This window comes from Pseudophryne corroboree, chromosome 8, assembly GCF_028390025.1.
Source record: "Pseudophryne corroboree isolate aPseCor3 chromosome 8, aPseCor3.hap2, whole genome shotgun sequence".
Lineage (NCBI taxonomy): Eukaryota > Metazoa > Chordata > Amphibia > Anura > Myobatrachidae > Pseudophryne > Pseudophryne corroboree.
The window spans coordinates 216,527,605-216,552,201 of NC_086451.1; the positions used below are offsets into that span (position 1 = coordinate 216,527,605).

At 42.5% G+C, this 24,597-nt stretch overlaps 1 protein-coding gene and 4 pseudogenes across 2 annotated transcripts in view; 4 read left to right on the forward strand and 1 right to left on the reverse strand.

The window, feature by feature from the left end:
- LOC134948838 (relaxin receptor 1-like) overlaps positions 1–24,597 on the reverse strand; it is a 493,409-nt gene that overhangs the window by 343,150 nt on the left and 125,662 nt on the right. The gene's annotated exons all lie outside the window — the stretch shown is intronic.
- Positions 1,200–1,319, forward strand: LOC134952136 (5S ribosomal RNA; annotated as a pseudogene).
- Positions 1,558–1,677, forward strand: LOC134950943 (5S ribosomal RNA; annotated as a pseudogene).
- LOC134952148 (5S ribosomal RNA) lies at positions 7,737–7,856 on the forward strand (annotated as a pseudogene).
- Positions 8,095–8,214, forward strand: LOC134950956 (5S ribosomal RNA; annotated as a pseudogene).

Sequence of the window (24,597 nt, forward strand, 5' to 3'; positions counted from 1 at the left end):
ATCCAGGTCCCTCAGCTATGTAACCTAATGACCTAACAAGGGCTGACCTAATAAGGGCTGACCCAATGCTTAACAATCATCAGGTCCAATCAATCATCAGTATTCCTGTTTAAAAACTGCAACTCCCAGCTAACATCTCACGTCCTGTGATCAAGCATACAATGCGAAACGTACGTCAGGAGGAGGAAGTATCGCGATCACGTGATGCGCACACGTGACCGCATTAGCCGGAATCCCTAGGACGGTTACCAGGCAACGGCCGCACAGCTCCGTCTTCTGAACGAGGAGACCCCGGCCACACTCCGCTGCAGCCCTGGAAGCACGGGCACAGCAACAAGCGGGTCTCGCAGTGACAGCGACACCGGAGCTGGTATCGTATACCCCGCACTTTGTACTTTGTGAACTGCACTTTAATTATTAAGCTTGTTAGCACAATCAATTCAATTTTCCTGAGCAACCAACATTCATCGAGCTATATATGCATGTCAAACAACCATGCACAACTGCAAATTAAACTGGATAAACTGTTCCAACTAGCAACATCATAAGTAATGCATTATTTTTTCTCCCTCAGCAATAAGGTATACAAAGCTGGGATCATCCATACTTGCTACAAACATCAATAGCAAGCTACCACTAACTCATATGTACTAATGACTGTGTGTCTCTCCATTCGAAACTCACCAATATATCAATGGTAAACCTCAGCAAATACTTGTGCTAAGTATCTACAAGCATCTAGTCACAGCCTGCTTTCCTATAATCATACAAGTACTGATTATAGGTTCCAGGCATAAGGCACATTATAGCCATTATCTGGTTAAGTGCATAGGGGTGTACTATCACTAATTATTATTTTGAAAACCTACTGCCACATTTAAGATGCGCAGTTTAATTATAACCTGCATTTATATAGCGGTATAATTTGGTACGGCCGGTCTGGTGCCCTCTGGGCGTTTCTTGGAGTGAAAGGCAAGTCCTAATTGTGGACATTGTGTGGTGTTCAGGAATTTTACCCGCATAATAGGCCTTCACTCATATGTATATTATTGTCTGTGGTTGATATGTCACAGGGTAGCTAAGCCTGGTGGCTGCACATTATCTCATTTTTTTGACCATTGTACTATATAGACATACAAATATCAATTATGTCAGTTACATACTCATGAACCTGGATGACTCAAAAGGGTGAGTACAATATTTGCGGTCATACCTCACTGGGAATGCCCAATCTCTTCTGACCTTGGAAGCTAAGCAGTGAAAGGCCGGGTTAGTAATAGGATGGGTGACCACCTCTGAACACCCTGGTACCGCAATAAATTGATTCCCCTATAGTGTCATCTGCACTAAAAATATTGGGCAATTGAATTTTCAAAATATTGGTTTGCAGCGGTGATAGGCAAGTCCTAATTGTGGATATTGCGTGTTTTGAAAAAAACCTTTTTTCCACAAAACAGGCCATCACCCATGCTCATATTTCACTGTGGCTGCCATGTCACAAGGTGACTAAACCAATTGGCTGCACACATTTGGGTGACTCAATAGGGTGAGTACGACATTTGCGGTCATACCTCACTGGAGATGCCCAATCTCTTCTGACCTTGGAAGCTAAGCAGTGAAAGGCCGGGCTAGTACTAGGATGGGAGACCACCTCTGAACACCCTGGTACTGCAATAAGTTGACTCCCCTATATAGTGTCACCTAGACATATACTATTGGGTACCGGACTCTTATATGGCCTATGATTTAATTCTCTGCATTTACCACAATCCATAATGGATATCTGCTGAATAAATGATGGTCATACAATACATGAGTCACAATGTGCAATGATTAATGAATTTTGTTACCACAGCCATAATTTCCGACAATTGGTAGATTGTGATATGGATATCACGTATTACTTATAAACTCTCTTTTTTTCATATTTTCGCAAAGCTTTTAACTTTCAATGCAGATACTCCTTAATTCTTATTTTACGTGTTACCTAATAAAAATGGTTTTATCAGTAACAAATTACATTGCCATGCTTTGAATTAGAGTGCTCCCAAAAAAGAGTCTACTTACCAACACTTCTTTGTTTTGGTTTTTTCTGACTGTCTAAATTTGACTCTGGGGAGCACCACTGGAAGCAACATTTATTGGGATTAGGATTAAATTTCCATATACCCCCAGTTGCTATATCTAGAAGCAATTCAGGGATAATTCAGTTTTTCAGAGGCTACTATTTATCAGATCAAGGACTTGTGCGGTTCCCAATATTTTTCTTTCTATAACTGTATACTGGCTGATAACTCAGCTTTTCTCGGGATACCTGCACAGTCATACTTCTTTGGTACAGGATTTGCCTTCTCTTAGGAAACCCTGTCCCTAGACGTAAATTCTATTTTTTGGAGTTTTTCTATTACATTATATTATGAGTTTCAGTTTAAAACAAGAACTCTGCTCTAGACGTAAAAATAAAGACAATCTAGATGATATTTTTCCGAGTGACCTGGTTGATACTGAACCCCATATTAGCTGGGAAGAGGACTTTCAAAAATTGAATTCTGTATTACGTAAACAAATTAGAACGAATTGGGATTTGACTACTCTTGAAAATTATATCAAAAACAAAATATCCCCACGCGGTCTGCGCCCAAGAGTTTTTCCAACATTTGATTTAGCGAGTGAGAACCTAAAAAAGGAATGGGAACATACCCTATTAAAATGTTCTAATGAACTTATGAACATTTTAATTAAACATAACAACCTAGTACTGGAAGAGTGTGAACACAACCTAGAGGACTTAAGCAAGAAATTAGAGAGCTGGGAGAAGGACTCTCAATTCCAGAGATGCTTTGAGAAAAATAAATTGGAACTCCAAGCTTACGAACAGACGATTATAGAAAGAAAGAAGACCAAATACGCCAGAGACAAAAGAGACTTTGCATCTGGGAAAATCTTTAAATGGCAGAAGTCATCTTGGAAAAGAGAACCTCCTAGACACACAAGCCAATACTCATCATCCGAGACTGAAACATCTGGAGCAGAAGAGACTCCTGAATACACCACGGATAGATACTCCAGTACTAGAAGCGATACATCCAATAATCCTCAGAACTCAACTTCTTCATCTTTTTTAGGCGATCCTCGAGGAGGAAGAGGCAGACAAAGAGGGGGAAGACAAGGCGGGGGAACAAGAGGAAGAAAAGGACCACAACAATGGGATTCCTCACCCCCCACGACCCGCAATACATACAGGAGACAACATCAACAGGACCGGTGGTAACCTCAACCACTGAAGACAATGACTTCAAACTTCAGATTATTAATTTATCTGATCACATTCTCACTGAAGCACAAGAATCCATATTGCAAAAGGGTTTGACCTTTTCTCCTACACAACACTTTGATCGATTCAAAGGAGAAACAGACCTTAAACTATTTTGCAGAAAACTGCTGTTAACCAAAGTATATTCAAACAAAGAGACACTCTTTCCACTGGCTCAATTGGAAGTAGAAGCCAAGGATGCAGCAACATCGGACACCTCATCTCCGGGCCTATTTCAGATAGAACAAGAAGCTCTTTTCGCACTACAAGAACTGGAACTCGAACAAACGGCAGAGACAGAAGAGGAACCCAACACCAGACCAACCTGTAAGAAAAAGTCCACATATTTTCCCCAAGAGCAAATTTGTCCTGAAGTACAGGTTTTCATGAAATTGGTAGCTAAAGAGTTTGACCAAATTCACATAAATAAAAATAAATACCTGGGACTCTCTAACCTTACCCGACAAGAAAGAATTGCCATAAAAGAAATACAAACATGGCATGATGTTGTTATTAAGCCCTCAGATAAAGGGGGCAACATTGTCATCTGGCCTCAAATGGATTATATTAAGGAAGCAAGACGGCAACTGGAAACCACTAACTGCTACAAACGAATTTTACTTAACCCACTTCAAAATTATAAAACTATTTACGACAACATTATCAATCAAGCACAAGCACAAGGTACAATTACCAAACAGGAACATGATTATTTATCAACTCAGAATCCCAAAATTCCCACGTTCTATATGTTGCCCAAAGTTCATAAAAATATCCATAACCCACCAGGAAGACCCATCGTGTCTGGTATAGGGGGCTTAACAGAAAGAGCTAGTATTTTCCTTGATTTGCACCTCCGGCAATTTGTCTTAGATCTCCCTTCATACGTTCAGGATACGACTGACATATTAAGGAAGGTACATGATCTTAAACTAGAGGACAATCAATATCTGGTATCACTAGATGTCGAGGCACTTTATACCTCTATAAGTCATCAAGATGGGGTAAGGGCTGTAGAGTATTTTCTACATAATGAAGGAAAGAAAGATTTTCATCTCTTTCTCACTAAGCTTCTTCACTTTGTACTACATTACAACTTCTTCACATTTAATGATCAATTCTACCTCCAAACAAGAGGCACGGCTATGGGGGCAGCCTGTGCACCCACATATGCCAACATATTCCTCGGATGGTGGGAGAGGGAAGTCGTCTTCAAGGATACTAATGATATCTTTACAACTCACGTTATCATGTGGAATCGCTATATAGACGATATCCTCATGATCTGGGAAGGTGATTTACTGTTACTGCATCAATTTATTGAACATCTCAATAATAACAATTGCAATATCCATCTCACGCACACTATAAGTCAGTCAGAATTACCCTTTCTAGATCTATTGATCTATAAAAATCCAGAAGGGATGATTGCAACAAATCTATATCGAAAGAGCACAGCAACAAATACATTGTTACACCAGACTAGCTCTCATTTCCCTCCCACTATAGAGAATATACCTAAAGGCGAATTTCTCCGTCTTCGCAGAAACTGCTCAGATGACAAAGAATTCAAAGTGCAAAGTATGGAATTGACTAAGAGACTATGTGAGAGGGGATACAGTAAAACTTCAACCAAAAAAGCCATCAAAACGGTCAAATCCATAAAAAGAGAAGATATCATCTTTAAAAAGGATCCTAAAGACAAGGGCACCAATAAAACCATTCGCTTCGTTGGGAATTTCTGTCAGGAATGGAGAAAGGTCCAGGAGGCTATACAGAAACATTGGCATATTTTACATGCAGATCCAACCCTGTCTAAAAATCTGGGCCCTAAAGTCGCCATGAGTTGGCGCAGATCAAAAAATCTGAGGGATAGATTCGTACGAAGTCATTTTCAGAAATTTCCTACTAAACAACCTGCAGTTACAGGCACATATCCCTGCGGAAGATGCAAAGCCTGTAAACACATTGATCCTATCAAGGAAATAGAGGATAAATATGGGGATACAATACAGATTGTTGATTACATGAACTGTTTAACTGAAGGGATCATCTACTGCCTTAGATGTAGCTGCAATCAAAAGTATATAGGCATGACAACGCGTCCCTTCAAACAGCGCATTCTGGAGCATATAGGATCTATCCGCAATGCCGCCTCAGATAAAGTCAAGATGAAACAACTGACATCTGTTGCCCGCCATTTCTATACGTATCATGGAAGCAGGTGGGAAGAACTAAAAATCTTCGGCTTGGAAAGGATACGACTGGGGATTCGAGGAGGTAATCTCACCGAAAGTCTGCTTAGAAAAGAGAGTGAGTGGATCTTCAAGCTCGGATCCATATATCCAGCAGGGATGAATGAAACTATAAATTATGGAGTATTTTTGAGTTAATGTCCATCAGCATTCATGACTACTAGCATCTTACTGACCTGGGACCATCATCATACATTATATAATTGATCACTGTAAATATAAAAAAATCCACAACATAACAATTGCATCACTTGTTTACATTATACATACACCACAATGTTCACGCAACATGCATAATTTTTACTTTAATAATCACATGTTTTACACAGTGGGCTCATCATGGAATTGCTTTTCTAACCTTTCTAACCTTGCCCTCATATGTTTTAACAGTTCTTCACTTCTCACAATATATTTATCACAACACAACAAATATTCACAGTTCCAGGTGCACATATTCACTTAATACAACCATTTCCTCTCACCCCCATGATTCTAACACACTCTATTCTTAATTCTCTCTCAATATTTTCTTTCAATTGCACAATTATTTTTGTCTATGAATTATTAATAGACAATTTTCCACCTATACACTCTTTCCCATAGTACCCAATTTTCTCCTCTCTAATTTTCAATCACTAGACCCGGGTTCTAATATTTTCATCACATGTACATCTATTATATCACATAATCATAATCTTAGCAAATTTTGCATAATCATTGCCAATTTTACCTTAGATTATACATACATACATGCTCAAGACAAGCTCCATATTAAATCCGTTAATTAATTTTTATGTCATTATTTATAACAATTACCTTAATAAATTAATTAAATAAGCCTTTAATTAATCATGATTTAAGATTTCTTCAATTCATCAAATCCACCCTCTTCAATCATTCTCCTACTGAAACTTAAGAAATATTTTATAATATATCTTTAATTTTGTCTTATAACAAACAATAAGAAATATCCAGGTCCCTCAGCTATGTAACCTAATGACCTAACAAGGGCTGACCTAATAAGGGCTGACCCAATGCTTAACAATCATCAGGTCCAATCAATCATCAGTATTCCTGTTTAAAAACTGCAACTCCCAGCTAACATCTCACGTCCTGTGATCAAGCATACAATGCGAAACGTACGTCAGGAGGAGGAAGTATCGCGATCACGTGATGCGCACACGTGACCGCATTAGCCGGAATCCCTAGGACGGTTACCAGGCAACGGCCGCACAGCTCCGTCTTCTGAACGAGGAGACCCCGGCCACACGCCGCTGCAGCCCTGGAAGCACGGGCACAGCAACAAGCGGGTCTCGCAGTGACAGCGACACCGGAGCTGGTATCGTATACCCCGCACTTTGTACTTTGTGAACTGCACTTTAATTATTAAGCTTGTTAGCACAATCAATTCAATTTTCCTGAGCAACCAACATTCATCGAGCTATATATGCATGTCAAACAACCATGCACAACTGCAAATTAAACTGGATAAACTGTTCCAACTAGCAACATCATAAGTAATGCATTATTTTTTCTCCCTCAGCAATAAGGTATACAAAGCTGGGATCATCCATACTTGCTACAAACATCAATAGCAAGCTACCACTAACTCATATGTACTAATGACTGTGTGTCTCTCCATTCGAAACTCACCAATATATCAATGGTAAACCTCAGCAAATACTTGTGCTAAGTATCTACAAGCATCTAGTCACAGCCTGCTTTCCTATAATCATACAAGTACTGATTATAGGTTCCAGGCATAAGGCACATTATAGCCATTATCTGGTTAAGTGCATAGGGGTGTACTATCACTAATTATTATTTTGAAAACCTACTGCCACATTTAAGATGCGCAGTTTAATTATAACCTGCATTTATATAGCGGTATAATTTGGTACGGCCGGTCTGGTGCCCTCTGGGCGTTTCTTGGAGTGAAAGGCAAGTCCTAATTGTGGACATTGTGTGGTGTTCAGGAATTTTACCCGCATAATAGGCCTTCACTCATATGTATATTATTGTCTGTGGTTGATATGTCACAGGGTAGCTAAGCCTGGTGGCTGCACATTATCTAATTTTTTTGACCATTGTACTATATAGACATACAAATATCAATTATGTCAGTTACATACTCATGAACCTGGATGACTCAAAAGGGTGAGTACAATATTTGCGGTCATACCTCACTGGGAATGCCCAATCTCTTCTGACCTTGGAAGCTAAGCAGTGAAAGGCCGGGTTAGTAATAGGATGGGTGACCACCTCTGAACACCCTGGTACCGCAATAAATTGATTCCCCTATAGTGTCATCTGCACTAAAAATATTGGGCAATTGAATTTTCAAAATATTGGTTTGCAGCGGTGATAGGCAAGTCCTAATTGTGGATATTGCGTGTTTTGAAAAAAACCTTTTTTCCACAAAACAGGCCATCACCCATGCTCATATTTCACTGTGGCTGCCATGTCACAAGGTGACTAAACCAATTGGCTGCACACATTTGGGTGACTCAATAGGGTGAGTACGACATTTGCGGTCATACCTCACTGGAGATGCCCAATCTCTTCTGACCTTGGAAGCTAAGCAGTGAAAGGCCGGGCTAGTACTAGGATGGGAGACCACCTCTGAACACCCTGGTACTGCAATAAGTTGACTCCCCTATATAGTGTCACCTAGACATATACTATTGGGTACCGGACTCTTATATGGCCTATGATTTAATTCTCTGCATTTACCACAATCCATAATGGATATCTGCTGAATAAATGATGGTCATACAATACATGAGTCACAATGTGCAATGATTAATGAATTTTGTTACCACAGCCATAATTTCCGACAATTGGTAGATTGTGATATGGATATCACGTATTACTTATAAACTCTCTTTTTTTCATATTTTCGCAAAGCTTTTAACTTTCAATGCAGATACTCCTTAATTCTTATTTTACGTGTTACCTAATAAAAATGGTTTTATCAGTAACAAATTACATTGCCATCCTTTGAATTAGAGTGCTCCCAAAAAAGAGTCTACTTACCAACACTTCTTTGTTTTGGTTTTTTCTGACTGTCTAAATTTGACTCTGGGGAGCACCACTGGAAGCAACATTTATTGGGATTAGGATTAAATTTCCATATACCCCCAGTTGCTATATCTAGAAGCAATTCAGGGATAATTCAGTTTTTCAGAGGCTACTATTTATCAGATCAAGGACTTGTGCGGTTCCCAATATTTTTCTTTCTATACCCATGGAGACCTGTCAATCACATAGCAGCTTCGTCCCTCCAGGCTAGAATGAGGAGCTGCTGTCCTCTTCTTGGTGACAATTGATGTGTGTATACTGTATGTGTATATATATATATATATATATATATATATATATGTGTGTGTTAATGTGTATGTGTGTTTATATGTGTGAGTGTATATGTGTGTGTTTATGTATGTATATACGTGCATGTGTATATGACTGGGTATACGTGTGTGTATATGTGTACATCTGTGTGTATATGTGTGTGAGAATCTATACACTCTGTGTGTGTGTGTGTGTGTGTGTGTGTGTGGGGGGGGGGGTGACATGAGCCTGCATCAGGTGTCATGGCTCTATGTTACGCCTCTGCCACAAATTAAAAAGTGCTTCCAGTGGTTCATACTTCAGAAAGCAGTTGAGTACTGTATTTGTATCACCTTGCATGGTAGGGAATTTTCTACAATTTATGTTGAGACATTAACTTGCTGCCAGTTATTTGGTGAAAACAGAAGATGATTTATAGTGGAAGAAAGGCTGCTGGAAGGCAAAGTGAAATTGAATGTGTCAAACAAGGATTACTCCTACACCACACTTCAACACAAATACTCTCCAGCGCTTGTTGCCCTATTTATTTCTCTGTACTCAAATTATGAAGCTTAAAACCTCTAACTTCATGTTGACTTATTGTCAACGTGGGAAGGAGCATCGATCTCTTATGCCACATGCTGGAGAGGAAATCTGGCTGGAGAGAAAACAGTGATCTGTAATGTTACTGGCTAGAGAGAAAATCCATGGAAATACACTGCCCAGGGACAACATTGGGGGTCATTCCGAGTTGATCGCTCGCTGCCATTTTTTGCAGCCAGCGAACAGGTTACTACTGTGCATGCGTATGCACCGCAATGCACACGCGCGTTGTACGGGTACGGTTGCGCGCTATGTGCGCCACACTATTTATTATCCCTCCAGGGATGTCGTGGACACTCTAAGAGGGAGAATAGTTGTCGATATCCTGGCGGTCAGGATTCCGGCGCCGGTATGCAGAGCGCCGTGATCCCGACAGCCAGGATACTTATTGAGGTAGTTCTTGAAAAGGCTGATGTGATTTGGTTACAAGAAATAAGTGGCATATTTAACTTCTGCTGCTAGGGAGGTTTATGTCACAAAGTCATGACCACTGTGCTGAAGAAATGATACAAATGTATATAGAGAAGTGACACAATAATCTGCCTTTCCACACAGGATTATCTATTCTGTGATATTTTCTCTGAAGCTTACTGATACAACTGCAGTACCTTGTATATACTAGTTCTAAGTAGAGATGAGCGCCTGAAATTTTTCGGGTTTTGTGTTTTGGTTTTGGGTTCGGTTCCGCGGCCGTGTTTTGGGTTCGACCGCGTTTTGGCAAAACCTCACCGAATTTTTTTTGTCGGATTCGGGTGTGTTTTGGATTCGGGTGTTTTTTTCAAAAAACACTAAAAAACAGCTTAAATCATAGAATTTGGGGGTCATTTTGATCCCAAAGTATTATTAACCTCAAAAACCATAATTTACACTCATTTTCAGTCTATTCTGAATACCTCACACCTCACAATATTATTTTTAGTCCTAAAATTTGCACCGAGGTCGCTGTGTGAGTAAGATAAGCGACCCTAGTGGCCGACACAAACACCGGGCCCATCTAGGAGTGGCACTGCAGTGTCACGCAGGATGTCCCTTCCAAAAAACCCTCCCCAAACAGCACATGACGCAAAGAAAAAAAGAGGCGCAATGAGGTAGCTGTGTGAGTAAGATTAGCGACCCTAGTGGCCGACACAAACACCGGGCCCATCTAGGAGTGGCACTGCAGTGTCACGCAGGATGGCCCTTCCAAAAAACCCTCCCCAAACAGCACATGACGCAAAGAAAAAAAGAGGCGCAATGAGGTAGCTGTGTGAGTAAGATTAGCGACCCTAGTGGCCGACACAAACACCGGGCCCATCTAGGAGTGGCACTGCAGTGTCACGCAGGATGGCCCTTCCAAAAAACCCTCCCCAAACAGCACATGACGCAAAGAAAAAAAGAGGCGCAATGAGGTAGCTGTGTGAGTAAGATTAGCGACCCTAGTGGCCGACACAAACACCGGGCCCATCTAGGAGTGGCACTGCAGTGTCACGCAGGATGTCCCTTCCAAAAAACCCTCCCCAAACAGCACATGACGCAAAGAAAAAAAGAGGCGCAATGAGGTAGCTGTGTGAGTAAGATTAGCGACCCTAGTGGCCGACACAAACACCGGGCCCATCTAGGAGTGGCACTGCAGTGTCACGCAGGATGTCCCTTCCAAAAAACCCTCCCCAAACAGCACATGACGCAAAGAAAAAAAGAGGCGCAATGAGGTAGCTGTGTGAGTAAGATTAGCGACCCTAGTGGCCGACACAAACACCGGGCCCATCTAGGAGTGGCACTGCAGTGTCACGCAGGATGTCCCTTCCAAAAAACCCTCCCCAAACAGCACATGACGCAAAGAAAAAAAGAGGCGCAATGAGGTAGCTGACTGTGTGAGTAAGATTAGCGACCCTAGTGGCCGACACAAACACCGGGCCCATCTAGGAGTGGCACTGCAGTGTCACGCAGGATGTCCCTTCCAAAAAAACCCTCCCCAATCAGCACATGATGCAAAGAAAAAGAAAAGAAAAAAGAGGTGCAAGATGGAATTGTCCTTGGGCACCCACCCTTATGTTGTATAAACAAAACAGGACATGCACACTTTAACCAACCCATCATTTCAGTGACAGGGTCTGCCACACGACTGTGACTGATATGACGGGTTGGTTTGGACCCCCCCCAAAAAAGAAGCAATTAATCTCTCCTTGCACAAACTGGCTCTACAGAGGCAAGATGTCCACCTCATCTTCACCCTCCGATATATCACCGTGTACATCCCCCTCCTCACAGATTATCAATTCGTCCCCACTGGAATCCAAGCATCTCAGCTCCCTGTGTACTTTGTGGAGGCAATTGCTGCTGGTCAATGTCTCCGCGGAGGAATTGATTATAATTCATTTTAATGAACATCATCTTCTCCACATTTTCTGGATGTAACCTCGTACGCCGATTGCTGACAAGGTGAGCGGCGGCACTAAACACTCTTTCGGAGTACACACTTGTGGGAGGGCAACTTAGGTAGAATAAAGCCAGTTTGTGCAAGGGCCTCCAAATTGCCTCTTTTTCCTGCCAGTATAAGTACGGACTGTGTGACGTGCCTACTTGGATGCGGTCACTCATATAATCCTCCACCATTCTATCAATGTTGAGAGAATCATATGCAGTGACAGTAGACGACATGTCCGTAATCGTTGTCAGGTCCTTCAGTCCGGACCAGATGTCAGCATCAGCAGTCGCTCCAGACTGCCCTGCATCACCGCCAGCGGGTGGGCTCGGAATTCTGAGCCTTTTCCTCGCACCCCCAGTTGCGGGAGAATGTGAAGGAGGAGATGTTGACAGGTCGCGTTCCGCTTGACTTGACAATTTTGTCACCAGCAGGTCTTTCAACCCCAGCAGACCTGTGTCTGCCGGAAAGAGAGATCCAAGGTAGGCTTTAAATCTAGGATCGAGCACGGTGGCCAAAATGTAGTGCTCTGATTTCAACAGATTGACCACCCGTGAATCCTTGTTAAGCGAATTAAGGGCTGCATCCACAAGTCCCACATGCCTAGCGGAATCGCTCCCTTTTAGCTCCTTCTTCAATGCCTCCAGCTTCTTCTGCAAAAGCCTGATGAGGGGAATGACCTGACTCAGGCTGGCAGTGTCTGAACTGACTTCACGTGTGGCAAGTTCAAAGGGCATCAGAACCTTGCACAACGTTGAAATCATTCTCCACTGCACTTGAGACAGGTGCATTCCATCTCCTATATCGTGCTCAATTGTATAGGCTTGAATGGCCTTTTGCTGCTCCTCCAACCTCTGAAGCATATAGAGGGTTGAATTCCACCTCGTTACCACTTCTTGCTTCAGATGATGGCAGGGCAGGTTCAGTAGTTTTTGGTGGTGCTCCAGTCTTCTGTACGTGGTGCCTGTACGCCGAAAGTGTCCCGCAATTTTTCTGGCCACCGACAGCATCTCTTGCACGCCCCTGTCGTTTTTTAAAAAATTCTGCACCACCAAATTCAAGGTATGTGCAAAACATGGGACGTGCTGGAATTTGCCCATATTTAATGCACACACAATATTGCTGGCGTTGTCCGATGCCACAAATCCACAGGAGAGTCCAATTGGGGTAAGCCATTCCGCGATGATCTTCCTCAGTTGCCGTAAGAGGTTTTCAGCTGTGTGCGTATTCTGGAAAGCGGTGATACAAAGCGTAGCCTGCCTAGGAAAGAGTTGGCGTTTGCGAGATGCTGCTACTGGTGCCGCCGCTGCTGTTCTTGCGGCGGGAGTCCATACATCTACCCAGTGGGCTGTCACAGTCATATAGTCCTGACCCTGCCCTGCTCCACTTGTCCACATGTCCGTGGTTAAGTGGACATTGGGTACAACTGCATTTTTTAGGACACTGGTGAGTCTTTTTCTGACGTCCGTGTACATTCTCGGTATCGCCTGCCTAGAGAAGTGGAACCTAGATGGTATTTGGTAACGGGAGCACACTGCCTCAATAAATTGTCTAGTTCCCTGTGAACTAACGGCGGATACCGGACGCACGTCTAACACCAACATAGTTGTCAAGGACTCAGTTATCCGCTTTGCAGTAGGATGACTGCTGTGATATTTCATCTTCCTCGCAAAGGACTGTTGAACAGTCAATTGCTTACTGGAAGTAGTACAAGTGGGCTTACGACTTCCCCTCTGGGATGACCATCGACTCCCAGCGGCAACAACAGCAGCGCCAGCAGCAGTAGGCGTTACACGCAAGGATGCATCGGAGGAATCCCAGGCAGGAGAGGACTCGTCAGAATTGCCAGTGACATGGCCTGCAGGACTATTGGCATTCCTGGGGAAGGAGGAAATTGACACTGAGGGAGTTGGTGGGGTGGTTTGCGTGAGCTTGGTTACAAGAGGAAGGGATTTACTGGTCAGTGGACTGCTTCCGCTGTCACCCAAAGTTTTTGAACTTGTCACTGACTTATTATGAATGCGCTGCAGGTGACGTATAAGGGAGGATGTTCCGAGGTGGTTAACGTCCTTACCCCTACTTATTACAGCTTGACAAAGGGAACACACGGCTTGACACCTGTTGTCCGCATTTCTGGTGAAATACCTCCACACCGAAGAGCTGATTTTTTTGGTATTTTCACCTGGCATGTCAACGGCCATATTCCTCCCACGGACAACAGGTGTCTCCCCGGGTGCCTGACTTAAACAAACCACCTCACCATCAGAATCCTCCTGGTCAATTTCCTCCCCAGCGCCAGCAACACCCATATCCTCCTCATCCTGGTGTACTTCAACACTGACATCTTCAATCTGACTATCAGGAACTGGACTGCGGGTGCTCCTTCCAGCACTTGCAGGGGGCGTGCAAATGGTGGAAGGCGCATGCTCTTCACGTCCAGTGTTGGGAAGGTCAGGCATCGCAACCGACACAATTGGACTCTCCTTGTGGATTTGGGATTTCAAAGAACGCACAGTTCTTTGCGGTGCTTTTGCCAGCTTGAGTCTTTTCAGTTTTCTAGCGAGAGGCTGAGTGCTTCCATCCTCATGTGAAGCTGAACCACTAGCCATGAACATAGGCCAGGGCCTCAGCCGTTCCTTGCCACTCCGTGTGGTAAATGGCATATTGGCAAGTTTACGCTTCTCCTCCGACAATTTTATTTTAGGTTTTGGAGTCCTTTTTTTACTGATATTTGGTGTTTTGGTTTTGACATGCTCTGTACTATGCCATTGGGCATCGGCCTTGGCAGACGACGTTGCTGGCATTTCATCGTCTCGGCCATGACTAGTGGCAGCAGCTTCAGCACGAGGTGGAAGTGGATCTTGATCTTTCCCTAATTTTGGAACCTCAACATTTTTGTTCTCCATATTTTAATAGGCACAACTAAAAGGCACCTCAGGTAAACAATGGAGATGGATGGATTGGATACTAGTATACAATTATGGACGGGCTGCCGAGTGCCGACACAGAGGTAGCCACAGCCGTGAACTACCGCACTGTACTGTGTCTGCTGCTAATATATAGACTGGTTGATAAAGAGATAGTATACTCGTAACTAGTATGTATGTATAAAGAAAGAAAAAAAAACCACGGTTAGGTGGTATATACAATTATGGACGGGCTGCCGAGTGCCGACACAGAGGTAGCCACAGCCGTGAACTACCGCACTGTACTGTGTCTGCTGCTAATATATAGACTGGTTGATAAAGAGATAGTATACTCGTAACTAGTATGTATGTATAAAGAAAGAAAAAAAAACCACGGTTAGGTGGTATATACAATTATGGACGGGCTGCCGAGTGCCGACACAGAGGTAGCCACAGCCGTGAACTACCGCACTGTACTGTGTCTGCTGCTAATATATAGACTGGTTGATAAAGAGATAGTATACTCGTAACTAGTATGTATGTATAAAGAAAGAAAAAAAAACCACGGTTAGGTGGTATATACAATTATGGACGGGCTGCCGAGTGCCGACACAGAGGTAGCCACAGCCGTGAACTACCGCACTGTACTGTGTCTGCTGCTAATATATAGACTGGTTGATAAAGAGATAGTATACTCGTAACTAGTATGTATGTATAAAGAAAGAAAAAAAAACCACGGTTAGGTGGTATATACAATTATGGACGGGCTGCCGAGTGCCGACACAGAGGTAGCCACAGCCGTGAACTACCGCACTGTACTGTGTCTGCTGCTAATATATAGACTGGTTGATAAAGAGATAGTATACTCGTAACTAGTATGTATGTATAAAGAAAGAAAAAAAAACCACGGTTAGGTGGTATATACAATTATGGACGGGCTGCCGAGTGCCGACACAGAGGTAGCCACAGCCGTGAACTACCGCACTGTACTGTGTCTGCTGCTAATATATAGACTGGTTGATAAAGAGATAGTATACTCGTAACTAGTATGTATGTATAAAGAAAGAAAAAAAACCCACGGTTAGGTGGTATATACAATTATGGACGGGCTGCCGAGTGCCGACACAGAGGTAGCCACAGCCGTGAACTACCGCACTGTACTGTGTCTGCTGCTAATATATAGACTGGTTGATAAAGAGATAGTATACTCGTAACTAGTATGTATGTATAAAGAAAGAAAAAAAAACCACGGTTAGGTGGTATATACAATTATGGACGGGCTGCCGAGTGCCGACACAGAGGTAGCCACAGCCGTGAACTACCGCACTGTACTGTGTCTGCTGCTAATATATAGACTGGTTGATAAAGAGATAGTATACTCGTAACTAGTATGTATGTATAAAGAAAGAAAAAAAAAACACGGTTAGGTGGTATATACAATTATGGACGGGCTGCCGAGTGCCGACACAGAGGTAGCCACAGCCGTGAACTACCGCACTGTACTGTGTCTGCTGCTAATATATAGACTGGTTGATAAAGAGATAGTATACTCGTAACTAGTATGTATGTATAAAGAAAGAAAAAAAAACCACGGTTAGGTGGTATATACAATTATGGACGGGCTGCCGAGTGCCGACACAGAGGTAGCCACAGCCGTGAACTACCGCACTGTACTGTGTCTGCTGCTAATATAGACTGGTTGATAAAGAGATAGTATACTACTAATATTATATACTGGTGGTCAGGTCACTGGTCACTAGTCACACTGGCAGTGGCACTCCTGCAGCAAAAGTGTGCACTGTTTAATTTTAATATAATATTATGTACTCCTGGCTCCTGCTATAACCTATAACTGGCACTGCAGTAGTGCTCCCCAGTCTCCCCCACAATTATAAGCTGTGTGAGCTGAGCAGTCAGACAGATATATAATATATATATAGATGATGCAGCACACTGGCCTGAGCCTGAGCAGTGCACACAGATATGGTATGTGACTGACTGAGTCACTGTGTGTATCGCTTTTTTCAGGCAGAGAACGGATATATTAAATAAACTGCACTGTGTGTCTGGTGGTCACTCACTATATAATATATTATGTACTCCTGGCTCCTGCTATAACCTATAACTGGCACTGCAGTAGTGCTCCCCAGTCTCCCCCACAATTATAAGCTGTGTGAGCTGAGCAGTCAGACAGATATATATAATATTATATATAGATAATAGATGATGCAGCACACTGGCCTGAGCCTGAGCAGTGCACACAGATATGGTATGTGACTGAGTCACTGTGTGCTGTGTATCGCTTTTTTCAGGCAGAGAACGGATTATAAATAAAAGTGGTGGTCACTGGTCACTATCAGCAAAACTCTGCACTGTACACTACTGAGTACTCCTAATGCTCCCCAAAATTAGTAAATCAAGTGTCTCTCTAATCTATTCTAATTCTAAACGGAGAGGACGCCAGCCACGTCCTCTCCCTATCAATCTCAATGCACGTGTGAAAATGGCGGCGACGCGGGCTCCTTATATAGAATCCGAGTCTCGCGATAGAATCCGAGCCTCGCGAGAATCCGACAGCGTCATGATGACGTTCGGGCGCGCTCGGGTTAACCGAGCAAGGCGGGAAGATCCGAGTCGCTCGGACCCGTGAAAAAAAACATGAAGTTCTGGCGGGTTCGGATTCAGAGAAACCGAACCCGCTCATCTCTAGTTCTAAGGTCTGTGTTGTGTAGTTATGACTTTTGTGTTGAAGTGGTGATAAGCTACTTCTACACACAATCACTATATTATCATGCAACAACCTTTTTCAAAGTTGTACATGTTGTGTAGTCATGACTGCTGTGTTGACCAAAACATTTAAGGGAAATTGATATAGTATTGATCATACACTGTGTAGAATTTGTGTTTTAAATATTGAAACAATATAGAACACAAGAGATCTCTCTGGAAGTATCAGTTATTCTGACTATCCACTCTACCTGATAAAAAAAGCCAGAACAGGAGTGTAGCTCTAACCGGAGTATATGAAATGTGTATGTAAATAATGTCTAGTGATATGATATTTTATTTATGATATCTCCAATATTGAGAAACTGCTAGGAACCCATGTTTTATATGCAGGAATTATGGGGGTAATTCTAAGTTGATCGCAGCAGGAATTTTGTTAGCAGTTGGGCAAAACCATGTGCACTGCAGGGGAGGCAGATTTAACATGTGCAGAGAGAGTTAGATTTGGGTGTGGTGTGTTCAATCTGCAATCTAATTTGCAGTGTAAAAATAAAGCAGCCAGTATTTACCCTGCACAGAAACAAAATAACCCACCCAAATCTAACTCTCTCTGCAAATGTTATATCTGCCCCCCCCCTGCAGTACACATGGTTTTGCCCAACTGCTAAAAAAAATTCCTGTTGCGATCAACTTGGAATTACCCCCTATATTCCTTAGAAATATTGCTAAACTGGGTCGACTAGTCTATGCAATTATTGCACTATTTGTAATATCAAAATAAATAATAATCGCCACCAATGAATGACAAGCCAGTAATTATCTTTGTTGATGATTAAATAAAAACGTAAGAATTTTTGAGATGTGATCCAGCTATGTTATATATATATATATATATATATATAGGAAATGGAGAACACAAACGCCCAGATGTGTTGTGATATTAAAAAAGGTGAAAGCGGGTGTATTGGGTGATAAATTTGACTGGATCACTTATCTGGTTTAGGTAGATATTGAGCTGTCGACCATCACTTGGAATTCAGTACATGAAAATAAAGAAACAGCAAAACATAGTGTGTACCATTCATAAATAAAACATATAACACTGTCTGGATTCAAGCGGCATTTTTAGGGAACTAGCATATTCCCATTTATAATCACTTAGCAGCCTCAGCAGTGAATTTTTTTTATTTTTTTTTAAGGTATAACTTTTTTTATTAAAACATTGCTTCATAATACATTGTTGGTTGCATCAACAATAAACAAATACATACGAATTGCATTTTAACACAATGAGATGAGAACATACAGTGATCATTGATGAGTCTTCTCATATATACTGCACAATCTCACCAACATCATAGAAAAGAAGTGCAAAGTAAAAATATAAACCACAGACCTACCAGTCCAACCGTAGCAGAGATATGAGGAGGCCAGGGTCTTGCGGCATCTCTAACCCCTAGTCAGTCAGCACTATGGGAGGATCCCCAACCGCCATACGTGTTTCATACCATTCCGTATTTTTTAATGAAATATGAATTCTAGTCTGGAAATCTACCGGAAGGGTTGCCACATAGCTCTCCCAGTATTCAAAAAATTGCCCCACCAGCCTGTCTTTTTGTAGAGATGTTTCTATCCAGTGCATCTGAAACACATGATGCAATTTCCCTTTGAACAAGGAAAGAGCCGGAGGTTCTTTATGTATCCAGGACTGCAGGATTGCCTTACGTGCAGCTGCACTGATTGCTAGTAGCAGCCTTCTACCCCCCTTCGTTATTCTTTGCCCAGTCGGAATTATTCCAAAAATTGCCCATTCCGCTGTAAAGGGAATGAAATTAACCAGATGGTCCATAGCATATTGGCGTAACTGAAGCCAAAAGTGGCGTAGAAGTGGGCATGACCAGAAACAATGAAACAAGTCCGCTTTAGGAGCGTGACATTTCAGACCTTTGTCCGAATCTGTCATTCCTGCCATACATTGTTTATATGGGCAAAAATAAGCTCTGTGAACTATATTATAAAACATCTCTTGGTATTGTGCTGAGGGCAAAAGTTTGCAGGAGTTAAGTAAACTTTTCAATAAAATATCGCAGTTTAGTTCAGGAAAGTCTAACAGCTATTTCTGTATTCCCGAGTTAGATTGAGAATGATCTAGTTGAATGCTTAAACGTTTGTAGTGTTGGGAAAGGGCTCTCTTCGTGGCTGGCGGGGCTCGCAACAGAGTATCTAGCTCATTATTCAAGTCCTCCCTCGATAATATTAAGTATCGAACAGGTATAATGTTGCAACTGGAGAAAAGCCAATGGATAATTGCATAGAAATGGAATTTTTTCTTGCGATTGAGTGAATGTGAGAGGTTTTCTTGTCTCTGTATTAATTATTTGTCCTATGTCCCGCAGACCCTCATTATGGAACATCGTAAAGGGGAACCCCGCCTCCCCACGCTGGAAGTCAGGATTACCTAGAAACCTTAGAAACAAAGATTTGTGTCTCCCCAAGTTACAGGACTGCCTCAAAGAGTGCCAAAGGCGATAGACCAACCACAGAAGGGGATTATCTTTCAGATCTTGATCACAGTCCGCCTCTATGCAATGAAGAAAGTTTGTCAAACTTTTGGATTGTATGAACTGTGTCTCAAGTTGTGTATTTGCATATGTGTCTTTATCGTTTAACCAGTCCCTCAGGATTCTCAATAAAGATGCGTGGTTATAAAGTAAAATGTTTGGGAAGTTAATTCCGCCATTAGCTTTTGGTTGTTGTAGTTTATGCATGGCAATACGAGGCCTCTTGCCTTTTCAAATAAACTGCCGCAACAGTTTAGTTATGTGGGTCAGATCCGAATTACTAAGTAACACCGGTAGGGACTGTAAGACATATAATAACCGTGGAAAGGTGCACATTTTTATTAAAGAAGCTCTTCCTAAATATGAAAGCATTAAATGGTTCCATCCTTCTAACTCCTTCGCTATATGGCTCACTGCCTCCTTTACATTCAGCCTATATAAATCCGAGGGATATTTCGGAAGTTTAATGCCTAGATATGTTATACGAGTGTTAGCCCAGTTTATAGGAACCTGTCTCCCCCATCCCGGGCGTTTTATCCCATGTCTCAAATATAGCCCTACAGATTTCGAGAGATTAACTTGGAAGCCCGAAATTTGTCCAAATTTATCCAATAAATCCAAAATGTCCTGCAATGAATCTTTGGGATTCCCTATATAAACTAACACATCGTCAGCGAATGCCGACAGTTTTATCTCTTTTTCCCCAATTGGGATACCCTGATAAATCGTTGAGTTTTGTAGTACTCGGAAGAGGGGATCAATGGATAAATTAAAGAGAAGGGGTGACGGGGCAACCCTGTCTTGTACCCCTGTGCATAGAAATCCTAGGACCCCGTTTGCCGTTAACCAGCAAAGAGTTCGTTGGATCAGTGTAGAGATACTTAATAATACCTATAAAATTCTCATGAAACCCTCTGTAGGACAATACATTAAACAGGTGATGCCATGACACGGTGTCAAAGGCCTTATGAGTATCTAGGCTTAAGAGCATGTGCTCCGAGTTAGGGGTATTTCTGGATGCCACTGTCACCGCTATAGCTGTACGGATGGCCTTGACAGACTGACGGTCCCGCACAAAACCATATTGATGATCTGTCAATAGATCAGGGAGGATTAGCTGCAATCTATTCGCTATGATTTTTGTGAAAATTTTGAAATCAGAGTTTAAGAGAGAAATGGGTCTATATGAATCCGCTAGTAGTGGGTCCTTGTCTGGCTTAAGGATAAGGGTAGTGTATGCCTGAGAGAATGTCGGGTAAGTGGGGTGTTCCCGATATATTTTATTATAAAGTTCCAATAACGTCGGCATGAGTTCCTGTTGCAGTAGTTTATAGTAAGTCCCAGTAAACCCAGCAAGTCCCGGTGATTTGTTGGGTTTCAAGGATGCTATGACCGCTCTAATTTCCTCTTCCCGAATGTCCCCATCTAATAATTCTCATTGTTCTGAACTAAGTGTGGGTAGACTCGCTAGAGACAAAAATTCCCTCTGCAACTCCTCTTGTGGGGAGATAGGGTTATAAAGTTTAGTGTAAAAGTCACTAAGATGTGCCAAGATATCGGTAGTTTTAGTGTGAGTTACATTCCGGGTATTATCTCTCAGGGCCGCAATAAAGGAACGCTTCCTCCTTGCTTTGGACATAGTGGCCAACAACTTCCCAGTTCTATTTCCCCATTTGTAGTAATGAAATTTAGTAAAATCTAAACGTTGTTGTGCCTGGGCCGTTAAAAAGGCATCGAGTAACTTTCTATCCCGTAGATATATGTCCAGAAGAACCTCGGAAGGGTTGGTTTTGTAAGCATTAAAACTATGGGACATAGCTGTATGCAATACATGATATTGTTTTGAGCTGTCTTTCCTTTTTTTTGCTATGTATCCAATTATGTGACCTCGCAGCACTGCCTTCAACGTCTCCCAGAACAGCACCGAGTTCCCCCAATGCTCTATATTATCGTCCACAAAATTGTTCCAGGAGTATAGTAGAAATTTCTTAAAATCATCTGTATTGGACAGATAGTCTGGGAAGCGCCAAAGGCAGTCCACACCCGCCCGGGAGCCCGCATATATCTCCAGCTGCACCGGTGCATGGTCTGATATAATTATGTCATCTAAAATAGCATTTTTGGTCTGGTCCAGAAAGTGGTCTGCTAACAAAATGTAGTCTATCCTTGACAGTGAGCCATGTACCCTGGATAGATGACTATAGGACCTGTCAGTTTGGTGTAATAGGTGCCACGGATCACTCAAGTGTAAAATGTCCTTCATTTTCTGTAAATATTTCCAGCATGGGGAGGACGGTCTCATGACGTAAGAGGATTTATCCAATGCAGGATCGTCTACAGTATTAAAATCCCCACCCACCACCAGGGTGTAATTAACCCTGCTAGCCAAGATCTGTGTAAGGCGGCGCAAAAAATCTCCAGTTGCCACATTAGGTGCGTATAGGTTTACTAGCGTAAATTTGTTACCCTCAATCAATGTATCTAATATTAAATAGCGACCCTCAGGATCCGCTATAGAATGCAGGATTTCATAACTCAGTTTTCTATGGAAAACAATCACCACCCCTCTAGACTTAGAAGAGTAAGAGGCTTGTACACACTCCGCTATCCAGGGGGCGCGTAAAGTAGACCCATCACCCAATCTCCAATGAGTTTCCTGTAAAAAGGTTATAGAGGGGCACTTCCTACGGAGGTGAGTGAGAATCTTTTTCCTTTTGATTGGGGTGTTCAGTCCTCCCACGTTCCAGGATAATATGGAACAGTGGGAGGTATCTCTAACATTGGGACGTCAGGAGTATCACCCGCCATTAGTAGAGAAAATAGGAGGGGAAGAACTACTACCCAACCCCTCTCCTTTGGTCCTTAAGGAAAACCTCCCCATTTCCAAAAGGGGTATTAGGTGGGTCCCAAGCACTAAGAGACATGAGCCCCAGCCTCCTCCCTCCACCTCACACCTCTGATTCTCTGACACATGATCAAGGCAGGTCAGTACAGTTTGGTAATGAAATTGAAGCAATACATTAACTGTTTTAGTATAAACATTTGAACCCGGGTCAACCAACAGACCCAAAATAAATAACTGAGGATCCCCAACTGTGTTGAAGGGGATGCTCCGTCTTGTCAAAAACCAAAATACAAGTAACAAGAACCACATTGATACTTTGTAAAATTGACAAAGTAACCTCAAGTCAAAGTGAAGAAAAATTTGGTGTTTTTCTAAAAATTTGTCCATAACACAATGGACCAAAATAGAGAGAAGCTGTAGGGCAGACACACATGCACGCTCAGCCGAAGAGCCCAGATGAATGAGTTATAGTCTTACTAAAATATGCAGGTTAGACCTTGTGGTTCACTCTAATATTTACATTTACATAAAATCACAAACCGACAGTAAGCGGTACCCCGTAGGAAAGCAAAGCGGAAGAGGGACCAGTCGCTGCTCTCCCGAACACTGTGAGGAGCACAGGCAGTTAAACACCGCGGCAATTTCTAACACAGTAAGGTGGAGAGACACTTAAATACAGAAACTGTAATATTGGCAAGGAAGCCGTGAAATCAGGATTTTGTAATATTTACGCGGTAATATATGCAAGAGACTTAATAATTAAAAGAGAAAAAAAAATTCACAATCTATCCACCAGGTGGCAGGGTGGGCAGCAAAGAAACTGAATAGGCCCAAAGGTAATACAGTTCCAATATGGTTGCGTCTAGATTCTCTTCGCGCTAAGGACCTTTCCCATAACCCCCTGGGTTCATGTCACAATCTATTTGGAATAGAAAAGTGTGGCGAGCGAAGCGGAGCCAGACACCGAGCCCGATGTGTGGCGAGCGAAGCGAGCCCGCAAGGGGTCCAATGCTGCATAGAAAAAAATAATACCCTAAACGAACGGAGAACGAAGGAAACATTTAGGAGCTGTAAGGGCGGAAGTTGTCTCCTGCCCACTCGTTTTGTCACGTCCAGGTCCTTTGCATGAAGGCAACATAGACACAACCGTTCCAATATCGTCACCAGGCGGCAGCCCAGACACAAAAATAAGTTACAGTAAGCCCTTAAATCAATCTAAAACAAATCTAGGCAAACCGAACACTAAAGGGTCAAGGGAAGTCCACTGATGCAGTGAGGGGAGAAGGTTCAACAGTTACTGAATGAGTTCAAGCAGCTATTGTCCCCTCCAGTGTACCAGGTCTTGCACGTAAACAGCAGCCGTGTAGCTATATATGGGAGAGGATCGCCAGGTGTAGTACACTTTGCAGCTCCCAGCAGGGTGCTGAATAGGAGACGGTAAACCCTTGGTCCCTGTTTATATAAAAAAAGCAGCAGAGGAGGGATACCAAGAGGAGACAAAGACGTGGTAGGGAGAAAATGGGGGGAGGGGGGGGGGCAGGGGACACACATTAGGGGGGGAATGGAACAAAGTATTGGGAGGTTTGTGCAAGAGGTGTTAATGGAAAGGAGAAAAGGGGGTATACATACAAGGTTAATGTCCGGTGGGGAGATATC